Here is a 25,953-nt window from a genome sequence, read left to right on the forward strand (position 1 = left end):
TCATAGGATTAACCTGTATTTAGTTGCATTTAAATGTCACTAAAATACTTCTTGAAAAACTCGGGTTCGTCCGGGATTTGAACCCGGGACCACTCGCACCCAAAGCGAGTATCATACCCCTAGACCAACGGACCATGCGTATCAGAGACATGCTCAATACATAGGCCTAACCTGTAGCCAATGTCATTTAAATAGTCACTAAATTACTTCATCAAAAACTCGGGTCCGTCCGGGATTTGAACCCGGGACCAGTAGCACCCTAAGCGTGTATCACACCCCTAGACCAACGGACCATGTGTGTCAGAGACATGCTCAACTCATAGGCCTAACCTGTAGATAGTTGAATTTAAATAGTCACTAAGTTACTTCTTCAAAAACTCGGGTCCGTTCGGGATTTGAACTCGGGACCACTCGCACCCAAAGCGAGTATCAAACCCCTAGACCAACGGATCATTCGTATCATAAACATTCTCAATACATAGGCCTTACCTGTAGTTAGTTGCAATTAAATAGTCACTAAATTACTTCTTCAAAAACTCGGGTCCGTCCGTGATTAGAACCCGGGACCACTCGCACCCTAAGCGAGTATCATACCCCTAGACCAGCGGACCATGCGTATCACAGCCATGCTCAACTCATAGACCTAACCCTTATTTAGTTGCATTTAAATGTCACTAAAATTCTTCTGGAAAAACTCGGGTCCGTCTGGGATTTGAACCCGGGACCACTAGCACCCTAAGCGAGTATCACACCCCTAGACCAACGGACCATGTTTGTCAGAGTCATGCTCAACTCATAGGCCTAACTTGTAGATAGTTGAATTTAAATAGTCACTAAGTTACTTCTTCAAAACTCGGGTCCGTCCGGGATTTGAACCCGCGACCACTCGCACCCAAAGCGAGTATCATACCCCTAGACCAACGGACCATGCGTATCAGAGACATGCTCAACTCATATGCCTAACCTGTAGTTAGTTGCATTTAAATAGTCACTGAATTACTTCTTCAAAAACTCGGGTCCGTCCGGGATTTGAACCCGGGACCACTCGCACCCTAAGCGAGTATCATACCCCTAGACCAACGGACCATGCGTATCAGAGACATGCTCAACTCATAGGCCTAACTTGTAGCTAGTTGCATTTAAATAGTCACTAAATTACTTCTTCAAACACTCGGGTCCGTCCAGGATTTGAACCCGGGACCACTCGCACCCTACGCGAGTATCATACCCCTAGACCAACGGACCATGCGTATCACAGCCATGCTCAACTCATAGGACTAACCTGTATTTAGTTGCATTAAATGTCACTAAAATACTTCTTGAAAAACTCGGGTCCGTCCGGGATTCGAACCCGGGACCACTCGCACCCAAAGCGAGTATCATACCCCTAGACCAACGGACCATGCGTCTCAGAGACATGCTCAACTCATAGGCCTAACATGTAGCTAGTTGCATTTAATTTCACTAAAATACTTCTTGAAAAACTTGAGTCCGTCCGGAATTTGAACCCGGGACCACTAGCACCCTAAGCGAGTATCACACCCCTAGACCAACGGACCATGTTTGTCAGAGACATGCTCAACTCATAGGACTAACCTGTATTTAGTTGCATTTAAATGTCACTAAAATACTTCTTGAAAAACTCGGGTCCGTCAGGGATTTGAACCCGGGACCACTCGCACCCAAAGCGAGTACCAAACCCCTAGAGCAACGGATCATGCGTATTATAAACATGCTCAATACATAGGCCTAACCTGTAGTTAGTTGCATTTAAATAGTCACTAAATTACTTCTTCAAAAACTCGGGTCCGACCGGGATTTGAACCCAGGACCACTCGCACCCAAAGCGAGTATCATACCCCTAGACCAACGGACCATGCGTATCAGAGCCATGCTCAACTCATAGGACTAACCTGTATTTAGTTGCATTTAATTTCACTAAAATACTTCTTGAAAAACTCGAGTCCGTCCGGGATTTGAACCCGGGACCACTCGCATTCTAAGCGAGTATCATACCCCTAGACCAACGGACCATGCGTATCAGAGCCATGCTCAACTCATAGGACTAACCTGTATTTAGTTGCATTTAAATGTCACTAAAATACTTCTTGAAAAACTCGGGTCCGTCCGGGATTCGAACCCGGGACCACTCGCACCCAAAGCGAGTATCATACCCCTAGACCAACGGACCATGCGTCTCAGAGACATGCTCAACTCATAGGCCTAACATGTAGCTAGTTGCATTTAATTTCACTAAAATACTTCTTGAAAACTCGAGTCCGTCCGGGATTTGAACCCGGGACCACTCGCATTCTAAGCGAGTATCATACCCCTAGACCAACGGACCATGCGTATCAGAGCCATGCTCAACTCATAGGACTAACCTGTATTTAGTTGCATTTAAATGTCACTAAAATACTTCTTGAAAAACTCGGGTCCGTCCGGGATTCGAACCCGGGACCACTCGCACCCAAAGCGAGTATCATACCCCTAGACCAAAAGACCATGCGTCTCAGAGACATGCTCAACTCATAGGCCTAACATGTAGCTAGTTGCATTTAAATAGTCACCAAATTACTTCTTCAAAAACTCGGGTCCGTCCAGGATTTGAACCCGGGACCACTCGCACCCTACGCGAGTATCATAACCCTTGACCAACGGACCATGCGTATCAGAGCCATGCTCAACTCATAGAACTAACCTGTATTTAGTTGCATTTAAATGTCACTAAAATACTTCTTGAAAAACTCGGGTCCGTCCGGGATTTGAACCCGGGACCACTCGCACCCAAAGCGAGTACCTAACCCCTAAAGCAACGGATCATGCGTATTATAAACATGCTCAATACATAGGCCTAACCTGTAGTTAGTTGCATTTAAATAGTCACTAAATTACTTCTTCAAAAACTCGGGTCCGACCGGGATTTGAACCCAGGACCACTCGCACCCAAAGCGAGTATCATACCCCTATACCAACGGACCATGCGTATCAGAGCCATGCTCAACTCATAGGACTAACCTGTATTTAGTTGCATTTAATTTCACTAAAATACTTCTTGAAAAACTCGAGTCCGTCCGGGATTTGAACCCGGGACCACTCGCATTCTAAGCGAGTATCATACCCCTAGACCAACGGACCATGCGTATCAGAGCCATGCTCAACTCATAGGACTAACCTGTATTTAGTTGCATTTAAATCTCACTAAAATACTTCTTGAAAAACTCGAGTCCGTCCGGGATTTGAACCCGGGACCACTCGCATTCTAAGCGAGTATCATACCCCTAGACCAACGGACCATGCGTATCAGAGCCATGCTCAACTCATAGGACTAACCTGTATTTAGTTGCATTTAAATGTCACTAAAATACTTCTTGAAAAACTCGGGTCCGTCTGGGATTTGAACCCGGGACCACTAGCACCCTAAGCGAGTATCACACCCCTAGACCAACGGACCATGTTTGTCAGAGACATGCTCAACTCATAGGCCTAACCTGTAGATAGTTGAATTTAAATAGTCACTAAGTTACTTCTTCAAAACTCGGGTCCGTCCGGGATTTGAACCCGCGACCACTCGCACCCAAAGCGAGTATCATACCCCTAGACCAACGGACCATGCGTATCAGAGACATGCTCAACTCATATGCCTAACCTGTAGTTAGTTGCATTTAAATAGTCACTGAATTACCTCTTCAAAAACTCGGGTCCGTCCAGGATTTGAACCCGGGACCACTCGCACCCTACGCGAGTATCATACCCCTAGACCAACGGACCATGCGTATCAGAACCATGCTAAACTCATAGGACTAACCTGTATTTAGTTGCATTTAAATGTCACTAAAATACTTCTTGAAAAACTCGGGTCCGTCCGGGATTTGAACCCGGGACCACTCGCACCCAAAGCGAGTACCAAACCCCTAGAGCAACGGATCATGCGTATTATAAACATGCTCAATACATAGGCCTAACCTGTAGTTAGTTGCATTTAAATAGTCACTAAATTACTTCTTCAAAAACTCGGGTCCGACCGGGATTTGAACCCAGGACCACTCGCACCCAAAGCGAGTATCATACCCCTAGACCAACGGACCATGCGTATCAGAGCCATGCTCAACTCATAGGACTAACCTGTATTTAGTTGCATTTAATTTCACTAAAATACTTCTTGAAAAACTCGAGTCCGTCCGGGATTTGAACCCGGGACCACTCGCATTCTAAGCGAGTATCATACCCCTAGACCAACGGACCATGCGTATCAGAGCCATGCTCAACTCATAGGACTAACCTGTATTTAGTTGCATTTAAATGTCACTAAAATACTTCTTGAAAAACTCGAGTCCGTCCGGGATTTGAACCCGGGACCACTCGCATTCTAAGCGAGTATCATACCCCTAGACCAACGGACCATGCGTATCAGAGCCATGCTCAACTCATAGGACTAACCTGTATTTAGTTGCATTTAAATGTCACTAAAATACTTCTTGAAAAACTCGGGTCCGTCTGGGATTTGAACCCGGGACCACTCGCACCCAAAGCGAGTATCATACCCCTAGACCAACGGACCATGCGTATCAGAGACATGCTCAACTCATATGCCTAACCTGTAGTTAGTTGCATTTAAATAGTCACTGAATTACTTCTTCAAAAACTCGGGTCCGTCCGGGATTTGAACCCGGGACCACTCGCACCCTAAGCGAGTATCATACCCCTAGACCAACGGACCATGCGTATCAGAGCCATGCTCAACTCATAGGACTAACCTGTATTTAGTTGCATTTAAATGTCACTAAAATACTTCTTGAAAAACTCGGGTCCGTCCGGGATTTGAACCCGGGACCACTCGCACCCAAAGCGAGTATCATGACCCTAGACCAACGGACCATGCGTATCAGAGACATGCTCAACTCATAGGCCTAACCTGTAGCTAGTTGCATTTAAATAGTCACTAAATTACTTCTTCAAAAACTCGGGTCCGTCCAGGATTTGAACCCGGGACCACTCGCACCCAAAGCGAGTATCAAACCCCTAGACCAACGGATCATGCGTATCATAAACATTCTCAATACATAGGCCTTACCTGTAGTTAGTTCCATTCAAATATGCACTAAATTACTTCTTCAAAAACTCGGGTCCGTCCGTGATTAGAACCCGGGACCACTCGCACCCTAAGCGAGTATCATACCCCTAGACCAGCGGACCATGCGTATCAGAGCCATGCTCAACTCATAGACCTAACCTATATTTAGTTGCATTTAAATGTCACTAAAATTCTTCTGGAAAAACTCGGGTCCGTCTGGGATTTGAACCCGGGACCACTAGCACCCTAAGCGAGTATCACACGCATAGACCAACGGACCATGTGTGTCAGAGACATGCTCAACTCATAGGCCTAACCTGTAGATAGTTGAATTTAAATAGTCACTAAGTTACTTCTTCAAAAACTCGGGTCCGTCCGGGATTTGAACCCGCGACCACTCGCATTCTAAGCGAGTATCATACCCCTAGACCAGCGGACCATGCGTATCAGAGACATGCTCAACTCATAGGCCTAACCTGTAGCTAGTTGCATTTAAATAGTCACTAAATTACTTCTTCAAAAACTCGGGTCCGTCCAGGATTTGAACCCGGGACCACTCGCACCCAAAGCGAGTATCAAACCCCTAGACCAACGGATCATGCGTTTCATAAACATTCTCAATACATAGGCCTTACCTGTAGTTAGTTGCATTTAAATATGCACTAAATTACTTCTTCAAAAACTCGGGTCCGTACGTGATTAGAACCCGGGACCACTCGCACCCTAAGCGAGTATCATACCCCTAGACCAGCGGACCATGCGTATCAGAGCCATGCTCAACTCATAGGACTAACCTGTATTTAGTTGCATTTAAATGTCACTAAAATTCTTCTTGAAAAACTCGGGTCCGTCCGGGATTTGAACCCGGGACCACTCGCACCCAAAGCGAGTATCATGACCCTAGACCAACGGACCATGCGTATCAGAGACATGCTCAACTCATAGGCCTAACCTGTAGCTAGTTGCATTTAAATAGTCACTAAATTACTTCTTCAAAAACTCGGGTCCGTCCAGGATTTGAACCCGGGACCACTCGCACCCAAAGCGAGTATCAAACCCCTAGACCAACGGATCATGCGTTTCATAAACATTCTCAATACATAGGCCTTACCTGTAGTTAGTTGCATTTAAATATGCACTAAATTACTTCTTCAAAAACTCGGGTCCGTACGTGATTAGAACCCGGGACCACTCGCACCCTAAGCGAGTATCATACCCCTAGACCAGCGGACCATGCGTATCAGAGCCATGCTCAACTCATAGGACTAACCTGTATTTAGTTGCATTTAAATGTCACTAAAATTCTTCTGGAAAAACTCGGGTCCGTCTGGGATTTGAACCCGGGACCACTAGCACCCTAAGCGAGTATCACACGCATAGACCAACGGACCATGTGTGTCAGAGACATGCTCAACTCATAGGCCTAACCTGTAGATAGTTGAATTTAAATAGTCACTAAGTTACTTCTTCAAAAACTCGGGTCCGTCCGGGATTTGAACCCGCGACCACTCGCATTCTAAGCGAGTATCATACCCCTAGACCAGCGGACCATGCGTATCAGAGACATGCTCAACTCATAGGCCTAACCTGTAGCTAGTTGCATTTAAATAGTCACTAAATTACTTCTTCAAAAACTCGGGTCCGTCCAGGATTTGAACCCGGGACCACTCGCACCCAAAGCGAGTATCAAACCCCTAGACCAACGGATCATGCGTTTCATAAACATTCTCAATACATAGGCCTTACCTGTAGTTAGTTGCATTTAAATATGCACTAAATTACTTCTTCAAAAACTCGGGTCCGTACGTGATTAGAACCCGGGACCACTCGCACCCTAAGCGAGTATCATACCCCTAGACCAGCGGACCATGCGTATCAGAGCCATGCTCAACTCATAGGACTAACCTGTATTTAGTTGCATTTAAATGTCACTAAAATACTTCTTGAAAAACTCGGGTCCGTCCGGGATTTGAACCCGGGACCACTTGCACCCAAAGCGAGTATCATACCCCTAGACCAACGGACTATGCGTATCAGAGACATGCTCAACTCATAGGCCTAACCTGTAGCTAGTTGCATTTAAATAGTCACTAAATTACTGCTTCAAAAACTCGGGTCCGTCCAGGATTTGATCCCGGGACCACTCGCACGCTACGCGAGTATCATACCCCTAGACCAACGGACCATGCGTATCAGAGCGATGCTCAACTCATAGGACTAACCTGTATTTAGTTGCATTTAAATGCCACTAAAATACTTCTTGAAAAACTCGGGTCCGTCCGGGATTTGAACCCGGGACCACTCGCAACCAAAGCGAGTATCATACCCCTAGACCAACGGACCATGCGTATCAGAGCCATGCTCAACTCATAGGACTAACCTGTATTTAGTTGCATTTAAATGTCACTAAAATACTTCTTGAAAAACTCGGGTCCGTCCGGGATTTGAACCCGGGACCACTCGCAACCAAAGCGAGTATCATACCCCTAGACCAACGGACCATGCGTATCAGAGCGATGCTCAACTCATAGGACTAACCTGTATTTAGTTGCATTTAAATGCCACTAAAATACTTCTTGAAAAACTCGGGTCCGTCCGGGATTTGAACCCGGGACCACTCGCAACCAAAGCGAGTATCATACCCCTAGACCAACGGACCATGCGTATCAGAGACATGCTCAACTCATAGGCCTAACCTGTAGTTAGTTGCATTTAAATAGTCACTGAATTACTTCTTCAAAAACTCGGGTCCGTCCGGGATTTGAACCCGGGACCACTCGCACCCTAAGCGAGTATCATACCCCTAGACCAACGGACCATGCGTATCAGAGCCATGCTCAACTCATAGGACTAACCTGTAATTAGTTGCATTTAAATGTCACTAAAATACTTCTTGAAAAACTCGAGTCCGTCCGGGATTTGAACCCGGGCCCACTCGCACCCAAAGCGAGTATCATACCCCTAGACCAACGGACCATGCGTATCAGAGCTATGCTCAACTCATAGGATTAACCTGTATTTAGTTGCATTTAAATGTCACTAAAATACTTCTTGAAAAACTCGGGTTCGTCCGGGATTTGAACCCGGGACCACTCGCACCCAAAGCGAGTATCATACCCCTAGACCAACGGACCATGCGTATCAGAGACATGCTCAATACATAGGCCTAACCTGTAGCCAATGTCATTTAAATAGTCACTAAATTACTTCATCAAAAACTCGGGTCCGTCCGGGATTTGAACCCGGGACCAGTAGCACCCTAAGCGTGTATCACACCCCTAGACCAACGGACCATGTGTGTCAGAGACATGCTCAACTCATAGGCCTAACCTGTAGATAGTTGAATTTAAATAGTCACTAAGTTACTTCTTCAAAAACTCGGGTCCGTTCGGGATTTGAACTCGGGACCACTCGCACCCAAAGCGAGTATCAAACCCCTAGACCAACGGATCATTCGTATCATAAACATTCTCAATACATAGGCCTTACCTGTAGTTAGTTGCAATTAAATAGTCACTAAATTACTTCTTCAAAAACTCGGGTCCGTCCGTGATTAGAACCCGGGACCACTCGCACCCTAAGCGAGTATCATACCCCTAGACCAGCGGACCATGCGTATCACAGCCATGCTCAACTCATAGACCTAACCCTTATTTAGTTGCATTTAAATGTCACTAAAATTCTTCTGGAAAAACTCGGGTCCGTCTGGGATTTGAACCCGGGACCACTAGCACCCTAAGCGAGTATCACACCCCTAGACCAACGGACCATGTTTGTCAGAGTCATGCTCAACTCATAGGCCTAACTTGTAGATAGTTGAATTTAAATAGTCACTAAGTTACTTCTTCAAAACTCGGGTCCGTCCGGGATTTGAACCCGCGACCACTCGCACCCAAAGCGAGTATCATACCCCTAGACCAACGGACCATGCGTATCAGAGACATGCTCAACTCATATGCCTAACCTGTAGTTAGTTGCATTTAAATAGTCACTGAATTACTTCTTCAAAAACTCGGGTCCGTCCGGGATTTGAACCCGGGACCACTCGCACCCTAAGCGAGTATCATACCCCTAGACCAACGGACCATGCGTATCAGAGACATGCTCAACTCATAGGCCTAACTTGTAGCTAGTTGCATTTAAATAGTCACTAAATTACTTCTTCAAACACTCGGGTCCGTCCAGGATTTGAACCCGGGACCACTCGCACCCTACGCGAGTATCATACCCCTAGACCAACGGACCATGCGTATCACAGCCATGCTCAACTCATAGGACTAACCTGTATTTAGTTGCATTAAATGTCACTAAAATACTTCTTGAAAAACTCGGGTCCGTCCGGGATTCGAACCCGGGACCACTCGCACCCAAAGCGAGTATCATACCCCTAGACCAACGGACCATGCGTCTCAGAGACATGCTCAACTCATAGGCCTAACATGTAGCTAGTTGCATTTAATTTCACTAAAATACTTCTTGAAAAACTTGAGTCCGTCCGGAATTTGAACCCGGGACCACTAGCACCCTAAGCGAGTATCACACCCCTAGACCAACGGACCATGTTTGTCAGAGACATGCTCAACTCATAGGACTAACCTGTATTTAGTTGCATTTAAATGTCACTAAAATACTTCTTGAAAAACTCGGGTCCGTCAGGGATTTGAACCCGGGACCACTCGCACCCAAAGCGAGTACCAAACCCCTAGAGCAACGGATCATGCGTATTATAAACATGCTCAATACATAGGCCTAACCTGTAGTTAGTTGCATTTAAATAGTCACTAAATTACTTCTTCAAAAACTCGGGTCCGACCGGGATTTGAACCCAGGACCACTCGCACCCAAAGCGAGTATCATACCCCTAGACCAACGGACCATGCGTATCAGAGCCATGCTCAACTCATAGGACTAACCTGTATTTAGTTGCATTTAATTTCACTAAAATACTTCTTGAAAAACTCGAGTCCGTCCGGGATTTGAACCCGGGACCACTCGCATTCTAAGCGAGTATCATACCCCTAGACCAACGGACCATGCGTATCAGAGCCATGCTCAACTCATAGGACTAACCTGTATTTAGTTGCATTTAAATGTCACTAAAATACTTCTTGAAAAACTCGGGTCCGTCCGGGATTCGAACCCGGGACCACTCGCACCCAAAGCGAGTATCATACCCCTAGACCAACGGACCATGCGTCTCAGAGACATGCTCAACTCATAGGCCTAACATGTAGCTAGTTGCATTTAATTTCACTAAAATACTTCTTGAAAACTCGAGTCCGTCCGGGATTTGAACCCGGGACCGCTCGCATTCTAAGCGAGTATCATACCCCTAGACCAACGGACCATGCGTATCAGAGCCATGCTCAACTCATAGGACTAACCTGTATTTAGTTGCATTTAAATGTCACTAAAATACTTCTTGAAAAACTCGGGTCCGTCCGGGATTCGAACCCGGGACCACTCGCACCCAAAGCGAGTATCATACCCCTAGACCAACGGACCATGCGTCTCAGAGACATGCTCAACTCATAGGCCTAACATGTAGCTAGTTGCATTTAAATAGTCACCAAATTACTTCTTCAAAAACTCGGGTCCGTCCAGGATTTGAACCCGGGACCACTCGCACCCTACGCGAGTATCATAACCCTTGACCAACGGACCATGCGTATCAGAGCCATGCTCAACTCATAGAACTAACCTGTATTTAGTTGCATTTAAATGTCACTAAAATACTTCTTGAAAAACTCGGGTCCGTCCGGGATTTGAACCCGGGACCACTCGCACCCAAAGCGAGTACCTAACCCCTAAAGCAACGGATCATGCGTATTATAAACATGCTCAATACATAGGCCTAACCTGTAGTTAGTTGCATTTAAATAGTCACTAAATTACTTCTTCAAAAACTCGGGTCCGACCGGGATTTGAACCCAGGACCACTCGCACCCAAAGCGAGTATCATACCCCTATACCAACGGACCATGCGTATCAGAGCCATGCTCAACTCATAGGACTAACCTGTATTTAGTTGCATTTAATTTCACTAAAATACTTCTTGAAAAACTCGAGTCCGTCCGGGATTTGAACCCGGGACCACTCGCATTCTAAGCGAGTATCATACCCCTAGACCAACGGACCATGCGTATCAGAGCCATGCTCAACTCATAGGACTAACCTGTATTTAGTTGCATTTAAATCTCACTAAAATACTTCTTGAAAAACTCGAGTCCGTCCGGGATTTGAACCCGGGACCACTCGCATTCTAAGCGAGTATCATACCCCTAGACCAACGGACCATGCGTATCAGAGCCATGCTCAACTCATAGGACTAACCTGTATTTAGTTGCATTTAAATGTCACTAAAATACTTCTTGAAAAACTCGGGTCCGTCTGGGATTTGAACCCGGGACCACTAGCACCCTAAGCGAGTATCACACCCCTAGACCAACGGACCATGTTTGTCAGAGACATGCTCAACTCATAGGCCTAACCTGTAGATAGTTGAATTTAAATAGTCACTAAGTTACTTCTTCAAAACTCGGGTCCGTCCGGGATTTGAACCCGCGACCACTCGCACCCAAAGCGAGTATCATACCCCTAGACCAACGGACCATGCGTATCAGAGACATGCTCAACTCATATGCCTAACCTGTAGTTAGTTGCATTTAAATAGTCACTGAATTACTTCTTCAAAAACTCGGGTCCGTCCGGGATTTGAACCCGGGACCACTCGCACCCTAAGCGAGTATCATACCCCTAGACCAACGGACCATGCGTATCAGAGACATGCTCAACTCATAGGCCTAACTTGTAGCTAGTTGCATTTAAATAGTCACTAAATTACCTCTTCAAAAACTCGGGTCCGTCCAGGATTTGAACCCGGGACCACTCGCACCCTACGCGAGTATCATACCCCTAGACCAACGGACCATGCGTATCAGAGCCATGCTCAACTCATAGGACTAACCTGTATTTAGTTGCATTTAAATGTCACTAAAATACTTCTTGAAAAACTCGGGTCCGTCCGGGATTTGAACCCGGGACCACTCGCACCCAAAGCGAGTACCAAACCCCTAGAGCAACGGATCATGCGTATTATAAACATGCTCAATACATAGGCCTAACCTGTAGTTAGTTGCATTTAAATAGTCACTAAATTACTTCTTCAAAAACTCGGGTCCGACCGGGATTTGAACCCAGGACCACTCGCACCCAAAGCGAGTATCATACCCCTAGACCAACGGACCATGCGTATCAGAGCCATGCTCAACTCATAGGACTAACCTGTATTTAGTTGCATTTAATTTCACTAAAATACTTCTTGAAAAACTCGAGTCCGTCCGGGATTTGAACCCGGGACCACTCGCATTCTAAGCGAGTATCATACCCCTAGACCAACGGACCATGCGTATCAGAGCCATGCTCAACTCATAGGACTAACCTGTATTTAGTTGCATTTAAATGTCACTAAAATACTTCTTGAAAAACTCGAGTCCGTCCGGGATTTGAACCCGGGACCACTCGCATTCTAAGCGAGTATCATACCCCTAGACCAACGGACCATGCGTATCAGAGCCATGCTCAACTCATAGGACTAACCTGTATTTAGTTGCATTTAAATGTCACTAAAATACTTCTTGAAAAACTCGGGTCCGTCTGGGATTTGAACCCGGGACCACTAGCACCCTAAGCGAGTATCACACCCCTAGACCAACGGACCATGTTTGTCAGAGACATGCTCAACTCATAGGCCTAACCTGTAGATAGTTGAATTTAAATAGTCACTAAGTTACTTCTTCAAAACTCGGGTCCGTCCGGGATTTGAACCCGCGACCACTCGCACCGAAAGCGAGTATCATACCCCTAGACCAACGGACCATGCGTATCAGAGACATGCTCAACTCATATGCCTAACCTGTAGTTAGTTGCATTTAAATAGTCACTGAATTACTTCTTCAAAAACTCGGGTCCGTCCGGGATTTGAACCCGGGACCACTCGCACCCTAAGCGAGTATCATACCCCTAGACCAACGGACCATGCGTATCAGAGACATGCTCAACTCATAGGCCTAACTTGTAGCTAGTTGCATTTAAATAGTCACTAAATTACTTCTTCAAAAACTCGGGTCCGTCCAGGATTTGAACCCGGGACCACTCGCACCCTACGCGAGTATCATACCCCTAGACCAACGGACCATGCGTATCAGAGCCATGCTCAACTCATAGGACTAACCTGTATTTAGTTGCATTTAAATGTCACTAAAATACTTCTTGAAAAACTCGGGTCCGTCCGGGATTTGAACCCGGGACCACTCGCACCCAAAGCGAGTACCAAACCCCTAGAGCAACGGATCATGCGTATTATAAACATGCTCAATACATAGGCCTAACCTGTAGTTAGTTGCATTTAAATAGTCACTAAATTACTTCTTCAAAAACTCGGGTCCGACCGGGATTTGAACCCAGGACCACTCGCACCCAAAGCGAGTATCATACCCCTAGACCAACGGACCATGCGTAGCAGAGCCATGCTCAACTCATAGGACTAACCTGTATTTAGTTGCATTTAATTTCACTAAAATACTTCTTGAAAAACTCGAGTCCGTCCGGGATTTGAACCCGGGACCACTCGCATTCTAAGCGAGTATCATACCCCTAGACCAACGGACCATGCGTATCAGAGCCATGCTCAACTCATAGGACTAACCTGTATTTAGTTGCATTTAAATGTCACTAAAATACTTCTTGAAAAACTCGAGTCCGTCCGGGATTTGAACCCGGGACCACTCGCATTCTAAGCGAGTATCATACCCCTAGACCAACGGACCATGCGTATCAGAGCCATGCTCAACTCATAGGACTAACCTGTATTTAGTTGCATTTAAATGTCACTAAAATACTTCTTGAAAAACTCGGGTCCGTCTGGGATTTGAACCCGGGACCACTAGCACCCTAAGCGAGTATCACACCCCTAGACCAACGGACCATGTTTGTCAGAGACATGCTCAACTCATAGGCCTAACCTGTAGATAGTTGAATTTAAATAGTCACTAAGTTACTTCTTCAAAACTCGGGTCCGTCCGGGATTTGAACCCGCGACCACTCGCACCGAAAGCGAGTATCATACCCCTAGACCAACGGACCATGCGTATCAGAGACATGCTCAACTCATATGCCTAACCTGTAGTTAGTTGCATTTAAATAGTCACTGAATTACTTCTTCAAAAACTCGGGTCCGTCCGGGATTTGAACCCGGGACCACTCGCACCCTAAGCGAGTATCATACCCCTAGACCAACGGACCATGCGTATCAGAGACATGCTCAACTCATAGGCCTAACTTGTAGCTAGTTGCATTTAAATAGTCACTAAATTACTTCTTCAAAAACTCGGGTCCGTCCAGGATTTGAACCCGGGACCACTCGCACCCTACGCGAGTATCATACCCCTAGACCAACGGACCATGCGTATCAGAGCCATGCTCAACTCATAGGACTAACCTGTATTTAGTTGCATTTAAATGTCACTAAAATACTTCTTGAAAAACTCGGGTCCGTCCGGGATTTGAACCCGGGACCACTCGCACCCAAAGCGAGTACCAAACCCCTAGATCAACGGATCATGCGTATTATAAACATGCTCAATACATAGGCCTAACCTGTAGTTAGTTGCATTTAAATAGTCACTAAATTACTTCTTCAAAAACTCGGGTCCGACCGGGATTTGAACCCAGGACCACTCGCACCCAAAGCGAGTATCATACCCCTAGACCAACGGACCATGCGTATCAGAGCCATGCTCAACTCATAGGACTAACCTGTATTTAGTTGCATTTAATTTCACTAAAATACTTCTTGAAAAACTCGGGTCCGTCCGGGATTTGAACCCGGGACCACTCGCACCCAAAGCGAGTACCAAACCCCTAGAGCAACGGATCATGCGTATTATAAACATGCTCAATACATAGGCCTAACCTGTAGTTAGTTGCATTTAAATAGTCACTAAATTACTTCTTCAAAAACTCGGGTCCGACCGGGATTTGAACCCGGGACCACTCGCACCCAAAGCGAGTATCATACCCCTAGACCAACGGACCATGCGTAACAGAGACATGCTCAACTCATAGGCCTAACCTGTAGCCAATGTCATTTAAATAGTCACTAAATTACTTCTTCAAAAACTCGGGTCCGTCCGGGATTTGAACCCGGGACCACTCGCACCCAAAGCGAGTATCATACCCCTAGACCATCGGACCATGCGTATCAGATACATGCTCAACTCATAGGCCTAACCTGTAGCTAGTTGCATTTAAATGTCACTAAAATTCTTCTGGAAAAACTCGGGTCCGTCTGGGATTTGAACCCGGGACCACTAGCACCCTAAGCGAGTATCACACCCCTAGACCAACGGACCATGTTTGTCAGAGACATGCTCAACTCATAGGCCTAACCTGTAGATAGTTGAATTTAAATAGTCACTAAGTTACTTCTTCAAAACTCGGGTCCGTCCGGGATTTGAACCCGCGACCACTCGCACCCAAAGCGAGTATCATACCCCTAGATCAACGGACCATGCGTCTCAGAGACATGCTCAACTCATAGGCCTAACATGTAGCTAGTTGCATTTAAATAGTCACTAAATTACTTCTTCAAAAACTCGGGTCCGTCCAGGATTTGAACCCGGGACCACTCGCACCCTACGCGAGTATCATAACCCTAGACCAACGGACCATGCGTATCAGAGCCATGCTCAACTCATAGGACTAACCTGTATTTAGTTGCATTTAAATGTCACTAAAATACTTCTTGAAAAACTCGGGTCCGTCCGGGATTTGAACCCGGGACCACTCGCACCCAAAGCGAGTACCAAACCCCTAGATCAACGGATCATGCGTATTATAAACATGCTCAATACATAGGCCTAACCTGTAGTTAGTTGCATTTAAATAGTCACTAAATTACTTCTTCAAAAACTCGGGTCCGACCGGGATTTGAACCCAGGACCACTCGCACCCAAAGCGAGTATCATACCCCTAGACCAACGGACCATGCGTATCAGAGCCATGCTCAACTCATAGGACTAACCTGTATTTAGTTGCATTTAATTTCACTAAAATACTTCTTGAAAAACTCGGGTCCGTCCGGGATTTGAACCCGGGACCACTCGCACCCAAAGCGAGTACCAAACCCCTAGAGCAACGGATCATGCGTATTATAAACATGCTCAATACATAGGCCTAACCTGTAGTTAGTTGCATTTAAATAGTCACTAAATTACTTCTTCAAAAACTCGGGTCCGACCGGGATTTGAACCCGGGACCACTCGCACCCAAAGCGAGTATCATACCCCTAGACCAACGGACCATGCGTAACAGAGACATGCTCAACTCATAGGCCTAACCTGTAGCCAATGTCATTTAAATAGTCACTAAATTACTTCTTCAAAAACTCGGGTCCGTCCGGGATTTGAACCCGGGACCACTCGCACCCAAAGCGAGTATCATACCCCTAGACCATCGGACCATGCGTATCAGATACATGCTCAACTCATAGGCCTAACCTGTAGCTAGTTGCATTTAAATGTCACTAAAATTCTTCTGGAAAAACTCGGGTCCGTCTGGGATTTGAACCCGGGACCACTAGCACCCTAAGCGAGTATCACACCCCTAGACCAACGGACCATGTTTGTCAGAGACATGCTCAACTCATAGGCCTAACCTGTAGATAGTTGAATTTAAATAGTCACTAAGTTACTTCTTCAAAACTCGGGTCCGTCCGGGATTTGAACCCGCGACCACTCGCACCCAAAGCGAGTATCATACCCCTAGATCAACGGACCATGCGTCTCAGAGACATGCTCAACTCATAGGCCTAACATGTAGCTAGTTGCATTTAAATAGTCACTAAATTACTTCTTCAAAAACTCGGGTCCGTCCAGGATTTGAACCCGGGACCACTCGCACCCTACGCGAGTATCATAACCCTAGACCAACGGACCATGCGTATCAGAGCCATGCTCAACTCATAGAACTAACCTGTATTTAGTTGCATTTAAATGTCACTAAAATACTTCTTGAAAAACTCGGGTCCGTCCGAAATTTGAACCCGGGACCACTCGCACCCAAAGCGAGTACCTAACCCCTAGAGCAACGGATCATGCGTATTATAAACATGCTCAATACATAGGCCTAACCTGTAGTTAGTTGCATTTAAATAGTCACTAAATTACTTCTTCAAAAACTCGGGTCCGACCGGGATTTGAACCCAGGACCACTCGCACCCAAAGCGAGTATCATACCCCTAGACCAACGGACCATGCGTATCAGAGCCATGCTCAACTCATAGGACTAACCTGTATTTAGTTGCATTTAATTTCACTAAAATACTTCTTGAAAAACTCGAGTCCGTCCGGGATTTGAACCCGGGACCACTCGCATTCTAAGCGAGTATCATACCCCTAGACCAACGGACCATGCGTATCAGAGCCATGCTCAACTCATAGGACTAACCTGTATTTAGTTGCATTTAAATGTCACTAAAATACTTCTTGAAAAACTCGGGTCCGTCCGGGATTTGAACCCGGGACCACTCGCACCCAAAGCGAGTATCATACCCCTAGACCAACGGACCATGCGTCTCAGAGACATGCTCAACTCATAGGCCTAACATGTAGCTAGTTGCATTTAAATAGTCACTAAATTACTTCTTCAAAAACTCGGGTCCGTCCAGGATTTGAACCCGGGACCACTCGCACCCTACGCGAGTATCATAACCCTAGACCAACGGACCATGCGTATCAGAGCCATGCTCAACTCATAGGACTAACCTGTATTTAGTTGCATTTAAATGTCACTAAAATACTTCTTGAAAAACTCGGGTCCGTCCGGGTTTTGAACCCGGGACCACTCGCACCCAAAGCGAGTACCTAACCCCTAGAGCAACGGATCATGCGTATTATAAACATGCTCAATACATAGGCCTAACCTGTAGTTAGTTGCATTTAAATAGTCACTAAATTACTTCTTCAAAAACTCGGGTCCGACCGGGATTTGAACACAGGACCACTCGCACCCAAAGCGAGTATCATACCCCTAGACCAACGGACCATGCGTAACAGAGACATGCTCAACTCATAGGCCTAACCTGTAGCCAATGTCATTTAAATAGTCACTAAATTACTTCTTCAAAAACTCGGGTCCGTCCGGGATTTGAACCCGGGACCACTCGCACCCAAAGCGAGTATCATACCCCTAGACCATCGGACCATGCGTATCAGATACATGCTCAACTCATAGGCCTAACCTGTAGCTAGTTGCATTTAAATGTCACTAAAATTCTTCTGGAAAAACTCGGGTCCGTCTGGGATTTGAACCCGGGACCACTAGCACCCTAAGCGAGTATCACACCCCTAGACCAACGGACCATGTTTGTCAGAGACATGCTCAACTCATAGGCCTAACCTGTAGATAGTTGAATTTAAATAGTCACTAAGTTACTTCTTCAAAACTCGGGTCCGTCCGGGATTTGAACCCGCGACCACTCGCACCCAAAGCGAGTATCATACCCCTAGATCAACGGACCATGCGTCTCAGAGACATGCTCAACTCATAGGCCTAACATGTAGCTAGTTGCATTTAAATAGTCACTAAATTACTTCTTCAAAAACTCGGGTCCGTCCAGGATTTGAACCCGGGACCACTCGCACCCTACGCGAGTATCATAACCCTAGACCAACGGACCATGCGTATCAGAGCCATGCTCAACTCATAGAACTAACCTGTATTTAGTTGCATTTAAATGTCACTAAAATACTTCTTGAAAAACTCGGGTCCGTCCGAAATTTGAACCCGGGACCACTCGCACCCAAAGCGAGTACCTAACCCCTAGAGCAACGGATCATGCGTATTATAAACATGCTCAATACATAGGCCTAACCTGTAGTTAGTTGCATTTAAATAGTCACTAAATTACTTCTTCAAAAACTCGGGTCCGACCGGGATTTGAACCCAGGACCACTCGCACCCAAAGCGAGTATCATACCCCTAGACCAACGGACCATGCGTATCAGAGCCATGCTCAACTCATAGGACTAACCTGTATTTAGTTGCATTTAATTTCACTAAAATACTTCTTGAAAAACTCGAGTCCGTCCGGGATTTGAACCCGGGACCACTCGCATTCTAAGCGAGTATCATACCCCTAGACCAACGGACCATGCGTATCAGAGCCATGCTCAACTCATAGGACTAACCTGTATTTAGTTGCATTTAAATGTCACTAAAATACTTCTTGAAAAACTCGGGTCCGTCCGGGATTTGAACCCGGGACCACTCGCACCCAAAGCGAGTATCATACCCCTAGACCAACGGACCATGCGTCTCAGAGACATGCTCAACTCATAGGCCTAACATGTAGCTAGTTGCATTTAAATAGTCACTAAATTACTTCTTCAAAAACTCGGGTCCGTCCAGGATTTGAACCCGGGACCACTCGCACCCTACGCGAGTATCATAACCCTAGACCAACGGACCATGCGTATCAGAGCCATGCTCAACTCATAGGACTAACCTGTATTTAGTTGCATTTAAATGTCACTAAAATACTTCTTGAAAAACTCGGGTCCGTCCGGGATTTGAACCCGGGACCACTCGCACCCAAAGCGAGTACCTAACCCCTAGAGCAACGGATCATGCGTATTATAAACATGCTCAATACATAGGCCTAACCTGTAGTTAGTTGCATTTAAATAGTCACTAAATTACTTCTTCAAAAACTCGGGTCCGACCGGGATTTGAACACAGGACCACTCGCACCCAAAGCGAGTATCATACCCCTAGACCAACGGACCATGCGTAACAGAGACATGCTCAACTCATAGGCCTAACCTGTAGCCAATGTCATTTAAATAGTCACTAAATTACTTCTTCAAAAACTCGGGTCCGTCCGGGATTTGAACCCGGGACCACTCGCGCCCAAAGCGAGTATCATACCCTAGACCATCGGACCATGCGTATCAGATACATGCTCAACTCATAGGCCTAACCTGTATTTAGTTGCATTTAAATGTCACTAAAATTCTTCTGGAAAAACTCGGGTCCGTCCGGGATTTGAACCCGCGACCACTCGCACCCAAAGCGAGTATCATACCCCTAGACCAACGGACCATGCGTATCAGAGCCATGCTCAACTCATAGGACTAACCTGTATTTAGTTGCATTTAAATGTCACTAAATTACTTCTTCAAAAACTCGGGTCCGTCCGGGATTTGAACCCGGGACCACTAAAACCCAAAGCGAGTATCATACCCCTAGACCAACGGACCATGCGTATCAGAGACATGCTCAACTCATAGGCCTAACCTGTAGTTAGTTGCATTTAAATAGTCACTAAATTACTTCTTCAAAAACTCGGGTCCGTCCGGGATTTGAACCCGGGACCACTCGCACCCAAAGCGAGTATCATACCCCTAGACCAACGGACCATGCGTATCAGAGACATGCTCAACTCGTAGGTCTAACCTGTAGCCAATGTCATTTAAATAGTCACTAAATTACTTCATCAAAAACTCGGGTTCGTCCGGGATTTGAACCCGGGACCAGTAGCACCCTAAGCGTGTATCACACCCCTAGACCAACGGACCATGTGTGTCAGAGACATGCTCAACTCATAGGCCTAACCTGTAGATAGTTGAATTTAAATAGTCACTAAGTTACTTCTTCAAAAACTCGGGTCCGTTCGGGATTTGAACTCGGGACCACTCGCACCCAAAGCGAGTATCAAACCCCTAGACCAACGGATCATGCGTATCATAAACATTCTCAATACATAGGCCTTACCTGTAGTTAGTTGCATTTAAATAGTCACTAAATTACTTCTTCAAAAACTCGGGTCCGTCCGTGATTAGAACCCGGGACCACTCGCACCCTAAGCGAGTATCATACCCCTAGACTAGCGGACCATGCGTATCAGAGCCATGCTCAACTCATAGACCTAACCTGTATTTAGTTGCATTTAAATGTCACTAAAATTCTTCTGGAAAAACTCGGGTCCGTCTGGGATTTGAACCCGGGACCACTAGCACCCTAAGCGAATATCACACCCCTAGACCAACGGACCATGTGTGTCAGAGACATGCTCAACTCATAGGCCTAACCTGTAGATAGTTGAATTTAAATAGTCACTAAGTTACTTCTTCAAAAACTCGGGTCCGTCCGGGATTTGAACCCGCGACCACTCGCACCCAAAGCGAGTATCATACCCCTAGACCAACGGACCATGCGTATCAGAGACATGCTCAACTCATATGCCTAACCTGTATTTAGTTGCATTTAAATGTCACTAAAATTCTTCTGGAAAAACTCGGGTCCGTCTGGGATTTGAACCCGGGACCACTAGCACCCTAAGCGAGTATCACACCCCTAGACCAACGGACCATGTGTGTCAGATACATGCTCAACTCATAGGCCTAACCTGTAGATAGTTGAATTTAAATAGTCACTAAGTTACTTCTTCAAAAACTCGGGTCCGTCCGGGATTTGAACCCGCGACCACTCGCACCCAAAGCGAGTATCATACCCCTAGACCAACGGACCATGCGTATCAGAGACATGCTCAACTCATATGCCTAACCTGTAGTTAGTTGCATTTAAATAGTCACTGAATTACTTCTTCAAAAACTCGGTCCGTCCGGGATTTGAACCCGGAACCACTCGCACCCTAAGCGAGTATCATACCCCTAGACCAGCGGACCATGCGTATCAGAGCCATGCTCAACTCATAGACCTAACCTGTATTTAGTTGCATTTAAATGTCACTAAAATTCTTCTGGAAAAACTCGGGTCCGTCTGGGATTTGAACCCGGGACCACTAGCACCCTAAGCGAGTATCACACCCCTAGACCAACGGACCATGTGTGTCAGAGACATGCTCAACTCATAGGCCTAACCTGTAGATAGTTGAATTTAAATAGTCACTAAGTTACTTCTTCAAAACTCGGGTCCGTCCGGGATTTGAACCCGCGACCACTCGCACCCAAAGCGAGTATCATACCCCTAGATCAACGGACCATGCGTCTCAGAGACATGCTCAACTCATAGGCCTAACATGTAGCTAGTTGCATTTAAATAGTCACTAAATTACTTCTTCAAAAACTCGGGTCCGTCCAGGATTTGAACCCGGGACCACTCGCACCCTACGCGAGTATCATAACCCTAGACCAACGGACCATGCGTATCAGAGCCATGCTCAACTCATAGGCCTAACCTGTAGATAGTTGAATTTAAATAGTCACTAAGTTACTTCTTCAAAAACTCGGGTCCGTTCGGGATTTGAACTCGGGACCACTCGCACCCAAAGCGAGTATCAAACCCCTAGACCAACGGATCATGCGTATCATAAACATTCTCAATACATAGGCCTTACCTGTAGTTAGTTGCATTTAAATAGTCACTAAATTACTTCTTCAAAAACTCGGGTCCGTCCGTGATTAGAACCCGGGACCACTCGCACCCTAAGCGAGTATCATACCCCTAGACTAGCGGACCATGCGTATCAGAGCCATGCTCAACTCATAGACCTAACCTGTATTTAGTTGCATTTAAATGTCACTAAAATTCTTCTGGAAAAACTCGGGTCCGTCTGGGATTTGAACCCGGGACCACTAGCACCCTAAGCGAATATCACACCCCTAGACCAACGGACCATGTGTGTCAGAGACATGCTCAACTCATAGGCCTAACCTGTAGATAGTTGAATTTAAATAGTCACTAAGTTACTTCTTCAAAAACTCGGGTCCGTCCGGGATTTGAACCCGCGACCACTCGCACCCAAAGCGAGTATCATACCCCTAGACCAACGGACCATGCGTATCAGAGACATGCTCAACTCATATGCCTAACCTGTATTTAGTTGCATTTAAATGTCACTAAAATTCTTCTGGAAAAACTCGGGTCCGTCTGGGATTTGAACCCGGGACCACTAGCACCCTAAGCGAGTATCACACCCCTAGACCAACGGACCATGTGTGTCAGATACATGCTCAACTCATAGGCCTAACCTGTAGATAGTTGAATTTAAATAGTCACTAAGTTACTTCTTCAAAAACTCGGGTCCGTCCGGGATTTGAACCCGCGACCACTCGCACCCAAAGCGAGTATCATACCCCTAGACCAACGGACCATGCGTATCAGAGACATGCTCAACTCACATGCCTAACCTGTAGTTAGTTGCATTTAAATAGTCACTGAATTACTTCTTCAAAAACTCGGTCCGTCCGGGATTTGAACCCGGAACCACTCGCACCCTAAGCGAGTATCATACCCCTAGACCAGCGGACCATGCGTATCAGAGCCATGCTCAACTCATAGACCTAACCTGTATTTAGTTGCATTTAAATGTCACTAAAATTCTTCTGGAAAAACTCGGGTCCGTCTGGGATTTGAACCCGGGACCACTAGCACCCTAAGCGAGTATCACACCCCTAGACCAACGGACCATGTGTGTCAGAGACATGCTCAACTCATAGGCCTAACCTGTAGATAGTTGAATTTAAATAGTCACTAAGTTACTTCTTCAAAACTCGGGTCCGTCCGGGATTTGAACCCGCGACCACTCGCACCCAAAGCGAGTATCATACCCCTAGATCAACGGACCATGCGTCTCAGAGACATGCTCAACTCATAGGCCTAACATGTAGCTAGTTGCATTTAAATAGTCACTAAATTACTTCTTCAAAAACTCGGGTCCGTCCAGGATTTGAACCCGGGACCACTCGCACCCTACGCGAGTATCATAACCCTAGACCAACGGACCATGCGTATCAGAGCCATGCTCAACTCATAGAACTAACCTGTATTTAGTTGCATTTAAATGTCACTAAAATACTTCTTGAAAAACTCGGGTCCGTCCGAAATTTGAACCCGGGACCACTCGCACCCAAAGCGAGTACCTAACCCCTAGAGCAACGGATCATGCGTATTATAAACATGCTCAATACATAGGCCTAACCTGTAGTTAGTTGCATTTAAATAGTCACTAAATTACTTCTTCAAAAACTCGGGTCCGACCGGGATTTGAACCCAGGACCACTCGCACCCAAAGCGAGTATCATACCCCTAGACCAACGGACCATGCGTATCAGAGCCATGCTCAACTCATAGGACTAACCTGTATTTAGTTGCATTTAATTTCACTAAAATACTTCTTGAAAAACTCGAGTCCGTCCGGGATTTGAACCCGGGACCACTCGCATTCTAAGCGAGTATCATACCCCTAGACCAACGGACCATGCGTATCAGAGCCATGCTCAACTCATAGGACTAACCTGTATTTAGTTGCATTTAAATGTCACTAAAATACTTCTTGAAAAACTCGGGTCCGTCCGGGATTTGAACCCGGGACCACTCGCACCCAAAGCGAGTATCATACCCCTAGACCAACGGACCATGCGTCTCAGAGACATGCTCAACTCATAGGCCTAACATGTAGCTAGTTGCATTTAAATAGTCACTAAATTACTTCTTCAAAAACTCGGGTCCGTCCAGGATTTGAACCCGGGACCACTCGCACCCTACGCGAGTATCATAACCCTAGACCAACGGACCATGCGTATCAGAGCCATGCTCAACTCATAGGACTTACCTGTATTTAGTTGCATTTAAATGTCACTAAAATACTTCTTGAAAAACTCGGGTCCGTCCGGGATTTGAACCCGGGACCACTCGCACCCAAAGCGAGTACCTAACCCCTAGAGCAACGGATCATGCGTATTATAAACATGCTCAATACATAGGCCTAACCTGTAGTTAGTTGCATTTAAATAGTCACTAAATTACTTCTTCAAAAACTCGGGTCCGACCGGGATTTGAACACAGGACCACTCGCACCCAAAGCGAGTATCATACCCCTAGACCAACGGACCATGCGTAACAGAGACATGCTCAACTCATAGGCCTAACCTGTAGCCAATGTCATTTAAATAGTCACTAAATTACTTCTTCAAAAACTCGGGTCCGTCCGGGATTTGAACCCGGGACCACTCGCACCCAAAGCGAGTATCATACCCTAGACCATCGGACCATGCGTATCAGATACATGCTCAACTCATAGGCCTAACCTGTATTTAGTTGCATTTAAATGTCACTAAAATTCTTCTGGAAAAACTCGGGTCCGTCTGGGATTTGAACCCGGGACCACTAGCACCCTAAGCGAGTATCACACCCCTAGACCAACGGACCATGTGTGTCAGAGACATGCTCAACTCATAGGCCTAACCTGTAGATAGTTGAATTTAAATAGTCACTAAGTTACTTCTTCAAAAACTCGGGTCCGTCCGGGATTTGAACCCGCGACCACTCGCACCCAAAGCGAGTATCATACCCCTAGACCAACGGACCATGCGTAACAGAGACATGCTCAACTCATAGGCCTAACCTGTAGCCAATGTCATTTAAATAGTCACTAAATTACTTCTTCAAAAACTCGGGTCCGTCCGGGATTTGAACCCGGGACCACTCGCACCCAAAGCGAGTATCATACCCCTAGACCATCGGACCATGCGTATCAGATACATGCTCAACTCATAGGCCTAACCTGTAGCTAGTTGCATTTAAATAGTCACTAAATTACTTCTTCAAAAACTCGGGTCCGTCCGGGATTTGAACCCGGGACCACTAAAACCCAAAGCGAGTATCATACCCCTAGACCAACGGACCATGCGTATCAGAGACATGCTCAACTCATAGGCCTAACCTGTAGTTAGTTGCATTTAAATAGTCACTAAATTACTTCTTCAAAAACTCGGGTCCGTCCGGGATTTGAACCCGGGACCACTCGCACCCTAAGCGAGTATCATACCCCTAGACCAACGGACCATGCGTATCAG

The 25,953-nt window shown here is 46.1% G+C and overlaps 52 non-coding genes across 52 annotated transcripts; all 52 read right to left on the reverse strand.

Moving 5' to 3' along the window:
• Positions 1 to 62: 62 nt before the first annotated feature.
• Positions 63 to 134, reverse strand: TRNAP-UGG (transfer RNA proline (anticodon UGG)). Its single transcript has one exon. It is a non-coding gene; the product is annotated as a tRNA-Pro (tRNA).
• An 880-nt stretch (positions 135 to 1,014) lies between these two features.
• TRNAP-AGG (transfer RNA proline (anticodon AGG)) lies at positions 1,015 to 1,086 on the reverse strand. Its single transcript has one exon. It is a non-coding gene; the product is annotated as a tRNA-Pro (tRNA).
• Positions 1,087 to 1,173: 87 nt separating this feature from the next.
• On the reverse strand, positions 1,174 to 1,245 carry TRNAP-AGG (transfer RNA proline (anticodon AGG)). Its single transcript has one exon. It is a non-coding gene; the product is annotated as a tRNA-Pro (tRNA).
• An 85-nt stretch (positions 1,246 to 1,330) lies between these two features.
• TRNAP-UGG (transfer RNA proline (anticodon UGG)) lies at positions 1,331 to 1,402 on the reverse strand. The gene has a single exon. It is a non-coding gene; the product is annotated as a tRNA-Pro (tRNA).
• Positions 1,403 to 1,961: 559 nt separating this feature from the next.
• On the reverse strand, positions 1,962 to 2,033 carry TRNAS-AGA (transfer RNA serine (anticodon AGA)). The gene has a single exon. It is a non-coding gene; the product is annotated as a tRNA-Ser (tRNA).
• Positions 2,034 to 2,119: 86 nt separating this feature from the next.
• TRNAP-UGG (transfer RNA proline (anticodon UGG)) lies at positions 2,120 to 2,191 on the reverse strand. The gene has a single exon. It is a non-coding gene; the product is annotated as a tRNA-Pro (tRNA).
• An 84-nt stretch (positions 2,192 to 2,275) lies between these two features.
• On the reverse strand, positions 2,276 to 2,347 carry TRNAS-AGA (transfer RNA serine (anticodon AGA)). The gene has a single exon. It is a non-coding gene; the product is annotated as a tRNA-Ser (tRNA).
• A 719-nt stretch (positions 2,348 to 3,066) lies between these two features.
• TRNAS-AGA (transfer RNA serine (anticodon AGA)) lies at positions 3,067 to 3,138 on the reverse strand. Its single transcript has one exon. It is a non-coding gene; the product is annotated as a tRNA-Ser (tRNA).
• An 86-nt stretch (positions 3,139 to 3,224) lies between these two features.
• Positions 3,225 to 3,296, reverse strand: TRNAS-AGA (transfer RNA serine (anticodon AGA)). The gene has a single exon. It is a non-coding gene; the product is annotated as a tRNA-Ser (tRNA).
• A 403-nt stretch (positions 3,297 to 3,699) lies between these two features.
• TRNAP-AGG (transfer RNA proline (anticodon AGG)) lies at positions 3,700 to 3,771 on the reverse strand. Its single transcript has one exon. It is a non-coding gene; the product is annotated as a tRNA-Pro (tRNA).
• Positions 3,772 to 4,173: 402 nt separating this feature from the next.
• TRNAS-AGA (transfer RNA serine (anticodon AGA)) lies at positions 4,174 to 4,245 on the reverse strand. Its single transcript has one exon. It is a non-coding gene; the product is annotated as a tRNA-Ser (tRNA).
• An 86-nt stretch (positions 4,246 to 4,331) lies between these two features.
• On the reverse strand, positions 4,332 to 4,403 carry TRNAS-AGA (transfer RNA serine (anticodon AGA)). The gene has a single exon. It is a non-coding gene; the product is annotated as a tRNA-Ser (tRNA).
• Positions 4,404 to 4,648: 245 nt separating this feature from the next.
• TRNAP-AGG (transfer RNA proline (anticodon AGG)) lies at positions 4,649 to 4,720 on the reverse strand. Its single transcript has one exon. It is a non-coding gene; the product is annotated as a tRNA-Pro (tRNA).
• Positions 4,721 to 5,441: 721 nt separating this feature from the next.
• On the reverse strand, positions 5,442 to 5,513 carry TRNAS-AGA (transfer RNA serine (anticodon AGA)). The gene has a single exon. It is a non-coding gene; the product is annotated as a tRNA-Ser (tRNA).
• Positions 5,514 to 6,552: 1,039 nt separating this feature from the next.
• On the reverse strand, positions 6,553 to 6,624 carry TRNAS-AGA (transfer RNA serine (anticodon AGA)). The gene has a single exon. It is a non-coding gene; the product is annotated as a tRNA-Ser (tRNA).
• A 721-nt stretch (positions 6,625 to 7,345) lies between these two features.
• On the reverse strand, positions 7,346 to 7,417 carry TRNAP-UGG (transfer RNA proline (anticodon UGG)). The gene has a single exon. It is a non-coding gene; the product is annotated as a tRNA-Pro (tRNA).
• Positions 7,418 to 7,503: 86 nt separating this feature from the next.
• On the reverse strand, positions 7,504 to 7,575 carry TRNAP-UGG (transfer RNA proline (anticodon UGG)). The gene has a single exon. It is a non-coding gene; the product is annotated as a tRNA-Pro (tRNA).
• An 86-nt stretch (positions 7,576 to 7,661) lies between these two features.
• Positions 7,662 to 7,733, reverse strand: TRNAP-UGG (transfer RNA proline (anticodon UGG)). The gene has a single exon. It is a non-coding gene; the product is annotated as a tRNA-Pro (tRNA).
• An 87-nt stretch (positions 7,734 to 7,820) lies between these two features.
• Positions 7,821 to 7,892, reverse strand: TRNAP-AGG (transfer RNA proline (anticodon AGG)). Its single transcript has one exon. It is a non-coding gene; the product is annotated as a tRNA-Pro (tRNA).
• Positions 7,893 to 7,978: 86 nt separating this feature from the next.
• Positions 7,979 to 8,050, reverse strand: TRNAP-UGG (transfer RNA proline (anticodon UGG)). Its single transcript has one exon. It is a non-coding gene; the product is annotated as a tRNA-Pro (tRNA).
• An 86-nt stretch (positions 8,051 to 8,136) lies between these two features.
• Positions 8,137 to 8,208, reverse strand: TRNAP-UGG (transfer RNA proline (anticodon UGG)). The gene has a single exon. It is a non-coding gene; the product is annotated as a tRNA-Pro (tRNA).
• An 880-nt stretch (positions 8,209 to 9,088) lies between these two features.
• TRNAP-AGG (transfer RNA proline (anticodon AGG)) lies at positions 9,089 to 9,160 on the reverse strand. Its single transcript has one exon. It is a non-coding gene; the product is annotated as a tRNA-Pro (tRNA).
• An 87-nt stretch (positions 9,161 to 9,247) lies between these two features.
• TRNAP-AGG (transfer RNA proline (anticodon AGG)) lies at positions 9,248 to 9,319 on the reverse strand. The gene has a single exon. It is a non-coding gene; the product is annotated as a tRNA-Pro (tRNA).
• An 85-nt stretch (positions 9,320 to 9,404) lies between these two features.
• On the reverse strand, positions 9,405 to 9,476 carry TRNAP-UGG (transfer RNA proline (anticodon UGG)). The gene has a single exon. It is a non-coding gene; the product is annotated as a tRNA-Pro (tRNA).
• Positions 9,477 to 10,035: 559 nt separating this feature from the next.
• Positions 10,036 to 10,107, reverse strand: TRNAS-AGA (transfer RNA serine (anticodon AGA)). Its single transcript has one exon. It is a non-coding gene; the product is annotated as a tRNA-Ser (tRNA).
• Positions 10,108 to 10,193: 86 nt separating this feature from the next.
• TRNAP-UGG (transfer RNA proline (anticodon UGG)) lies at positions 10,194 to 10,265 on the reverse strand. The gene has a single exon. It is a non-coding gene; the product is annotated as a tRNA-Pro (tRNA).
• An 84-nt stretch (positions 10,266 to 10,349) lies between these two features.
• Positions 10,350 to 10,421, reverse strand: TRNAS-AGA (transfer RNA serine (anticodon AGA)). Its single transcript has one exon. It is a non-coding gene; the product is annotated as a tRNA-Ser (tRNA).
• Positions 10,422 to 10,507: 86 nt separating this feature from the next.
• Positions 10,508 to 10,579, reverse strand: TRNAP-UGG (transfer RNA proline (anticodon UGG)). The gene has a single exon. It is a non-coding gene; the product is annotated as a tRNA-Pro (tRNA).
• Positions 10,580 to 11,140: 561 nt separating this feature from the next.
• Positions 11,141 to 11,212, reverse strand: TRNAS-AGA (transfer RNA serine (anticodon AGA)). The gene has a single exon. It is a non-coding gene; the product is annotated as a tRNA-Ser (tRNA).
• An 86-nt stretch (positions 11,213 to 11,298) lies between these two features.
• On the reverse strand, positions 11,299 to 11,370 carry TRNAS-AGA (transfer RNA serine (anticodon AGA)). Its single transcript has one exon. It is a non-coding gene; the product is annotated as a tRNA-Ser (tRNA).
• Positions 11,371 to 11,773: 403 nt separating this feature from the next.
• TRNAP-AGG (transfer RNA proline (anticodon AGG)) lies at positions 11,774 to 11,845 on the reverse strand. The gene has a single exon. It is a non-coding gene; the product is annotated as a tRNA-Pro (tRNA).
• Positions 11,846 to 11,932: 87 nt separating this feature from the next.
• Positions 11,933 to 12,004, reverse strand: TRNAP-AGG (transfer RNA proline (anticodon AGG)). Its single transcript has one exon. It is a non-coding gene; the product is annotated as a tRNA-Pro (tRNA).
• Positions 12,005 to 12,406: 402 nt separating this feature from the next.
• Positions 12,407 to 12,478, reverse strand: TRNAS-AGA (transfer RNA serine (anticodon AGA)). The gene has a single exon. It is a non-coding gene; the product is annotated as a tRNA-Ser (tRNA).
• An 86-nt stretch (positions 12,479 to 12,564) lies between these two features.
• On the reverse strand, positions 12,565 to 12,636 carry TRNAS-AGA (transfer RNA serine (anticodon AGA)). Its single transcript has one exon. It is a non-coding gene; the product is annotated as a tRNA-Ser (tRNA).
• Positions 12,637 to 12,880: 244 nt separating this feature from the next.
• On the reverse strand, positions 12,881 to 12,952 carry TRNAR-UCG (transfer RNA arginine (anticodon UCG)). Its single transcript has one exon. It is a non-coding gene; the product is annotated as a tRNA-Arg (tRNA).
• Positions 12,953 to 13,039: 87 nt separating this feature from the next.
• Positions 13,040 to 13,111, reverse strand: TRNAP-AGG (transfer RNA proline (anticodon AGG)). Its single transcript has one exon. It is a non-coding gene; the product is annotated as a tRNA-Pro (tRNA).
• Positions 13,112 to 13,198: 87 nt separating this feature from the next.
• TRNAP-AGG (transfer RNA proline (anticodon AGG)) lies at positions 13,199 to 13,270 on the reverse strand. Its single transcript has one exon. It is a non-coding gene; the product is annotated as a tRNA-Pro (tRNA).
• Positions 13,271 to 13,672: 402 nt separating this feature from the next.
• On the reverse strand, positions 13,673 to 13,744 carry TRNAS-AGA (transfer RNA serine (anticodon AGA)). Its single transcript has one exon. It is a non-coding gene; the product is annotated as a tRNA-Ser (tRNA).
• An 86-nt stretch (positions 13,745 to 13,830) lies between these two features.
• On the reverse strand, positions 13,831 to 13,902 carry TRNAS-AGA (transfer RNA serine (anticodon AGA)). The gene has a single exon. It is a non-coding gene; the product is annotated as a tRNA-Ser (tRNA).
• Positions 13,903 to 14,146: 244 nt separating this feature from the next.
• On the reverse strand, positions 14,147 to 14,218 carry TRNAR-UCG (transfer RNA arginine (anticodon UCG)). The gene has a single exon. It is a non-coding gene; the product is annotated as a tRNA-Arg (tRNA).
• Positions 14,219 to 14,305: 87 nt separating this feature from the next.
• Positions 14,306 to 14,377, reverse strand: TRNAP-AGG (transfer RNA proline (anticodon AGG)). The gene has a single exon. It is a non-coding gene; the product is annotated as a tRNA-Pro (tRNA).
• An 87-nt stretch (positions 14,378 to 14,464) lies between these two features.
• Positions 14,465 to 14,536, reverse strand: TRNAP-AGG (transfer RNA proline (anticodon AGG)). Its single transcript has one exon. It is a non-coding gene; the product is annotated as a tRNA-Pro (tRNA).
• A 2,936-nt stretch (positions 14,537 to 17,472) lies between these two features.
• TRNAS-AGA (transfer RNA serine (anticodon AGA)) lies at positions 17,473 to 17,544 on the reverse strand. The gene has a single exon. It is a non-coding gene; the product is annotated as a tRNA-Ser (tRNA).
• Positions 17,545 to 17,630: 86 nt separating this feature from the next.
• Positions 17,631 to 17,702, reverse strand: TRNAP-UGG (transfer RNA proline (anticodon UGG)). Its single transcript has one exon. It is a non-coding gene; the product is annotated as a tRNA-Pro (tRNA).
• Positions 17,703 to 19,214: 1,512 nt separating this feature from the next.
• TRNAS-AGA (transfer RNA serine (anticodon AGA)) lies at positions 19,215 to 19,286 on the reverse strand. The gene has a single exon. It is a non-coding gene; the product is annotated as a tRNA-Ser (tRNA).
• Positions 19,287 to 19,372: 86 nt separating this feature from the next.
• TRNAP-UGG (transfer RNA proline (anticodon UGG)) lies at positions 19,373 to 19,444 on the reverse strand. Its single transcript has one exon. It is a non-coding gene; the product is annotated as a tRNA-Pro (tRNA).
• Positions 19,445 to 20,481: 1,037 nt separating this feature from the next.
• On the reverse strand, positions 20,482 to 20,553 carry TRNAP-UGG (transfer RNA proline (anticodon UGG)). The gene has a single exon. It is a non-coding gene; the product is annotated as a tRNA-Pro (tRNA).
• Positions 20,554 to 21,750: 1,197 nt separating this feature from the next.
• On the reverse strand, positions 21,751 to 21,822 carry TRNAP-AGG (transfer RNA proline (anticodon AGG)). Its single transcript has one exon. It is a non-coding gene; the product is annotated as a tRNA-Pro (tRNA).
• Positions 21,823 to 23,335: 1,513 nt separating this feature from the next.
• On the reverse strand, positions 23,336 to 23,407 carry TRNAP-AGG (transfer RNA proline (anticodon AGG)). The gene has a single exon. It is a non-coding gene; the product is annotated as a tRNA-Pro (tRNA).
• An 877-nt stretch (positions 23,408 to 24,284) lies between these two features.
• Positions 24,285 to 24,356, reverse strand: TRNAS-AGA (transfer RNA serine (anticodon AGA)). Its single transcript has one exon. It is a non-coding gene; the product is annotated as a tRNA-Ser (tRNA).
• An 86-nt stretch (positions 24,357 to 24,442) lies between these two features.
• TRNAP-UGG (transfer RNA proline (anticodon UGG)) lies at positions 24,443 to 24,514 on the reverse strand. Its single transcript has one exon. It is a non-coding gene; the product is annotated as a tRNA-Pro (tRNA).
• A 1,356-nt stretch (positions 24,515 to 25,870) lies between these two features.
• Positions 25,871 to 25,942, reverse strand: TRNAP-AGG (transfer RNA proline (anticodon AGG)). Its single transcript has one exon. It is a non-coding gene; the product is annotated as a tRNA-Pro (tRNA).
• Positions 25,943 to 25,953: the final 11 nt, after the last annotated feature.

The sequence above is a fragment of the Phalangium opilio genome, unplaced genomic scaffold (assembly GCF_054372755.1).
Source record: "Phalangium opilio isolate 3A_F unplaced genomic scaffold, DU_Popi_V2 ptg000100l_1, whole genome shotgun sequence".
NCBI lineage: Eukaryota > Metazoa > Arthropoda > Arachnida > Opiliones > Phalangiidae > Phalangium > Phalangium opilio.